The sequence below is a fragment of the Anastrepha ludens genome, chromosome 3 (genome assembly GCF_028408465.1).
Source record: "Anastrepha ludens isolate Willacy chromosome 3, idAnaLude1.1, whole genome shotgun sequence".
NCBI lineage: Eukaryota > Metazoa > Arthropoda > Insecta > Diptera > Tephritidae > Anastrepha > Anastrepha ludens.
The window spans coordinates 106,110,857-106,111,795 of NC_071499.1; positions in this window are offsets into that span (position 1 = coordinate 106,110,857).

Here is a 939-nt window from a genome sequence, read left to right on the forward strand (position 1 = left end):
AAAATTTCTAGAGCTAGCAACCCAGTGTCTTGCTAAGGGAGCCGATTTGTCAAGAAAGAACGAGAAAGCTGCTTATTGAGCAAACCTTTTATCATTGAATCATGGTGCTCATATACATTCGTTCTCATATATGTATGTGCATTAACGTTCTCTGCGTTCCTCAATTTCGGCAGAAACAAAACAAGGGTAAGAAATTACTTCACTACAAGTTAATATCATAGTAGGAAATTAATTAATATGGCAGCCGGAGAGAAATGAAAGGGAGAGCAAAATGTTCAAGGAAAACTAATCTAAACTAGAGCTTTGAGCGTTTGCAAGTTAGTCTGCGACACAGTTACCAAAAAAAAAACACTTTATAAATAAAAGTTTTTATATTTTTAATACCTTCACTAAGTATGCAGTCAATTATGATAATTTCTTCAGAAAAATAATGAATGAATATAATTTATAGTACACCCTTTGAAATTGAAATAAAAGATATTTAGCGTGGTAGCAATGACATATCGATGTTGAAATTAAACATTAAATAATAAAAACTAGAACAAAAGTATATAATGTGTATAAAAATAAATACGCAAAAATAAAAATAATAGATAAAAACCACAAATACACACATACACACATACAATGCAAGTAAAAATTTGCATATTAAATAAGAACTTTGTGGATAATACAATAAAATGCTAACATGCTTCGATATACAAAATGTATAATAATAAAAAATTAATTAAAATTAATTAAAAAATTAGATAAGTGAACAATAAATAAAAACTGTAAAAATTTAGATATATTACACTTTGCACTCAAATCTTAAACATGCAAGTAAACACAAAGAATTAAAAGTGGCATTAAATGTTAAATATAAAATAAATAAAATTTATGATACATACATATACACACTTATACACATACATTAGAAACCGCATATGTTCGTAAGCG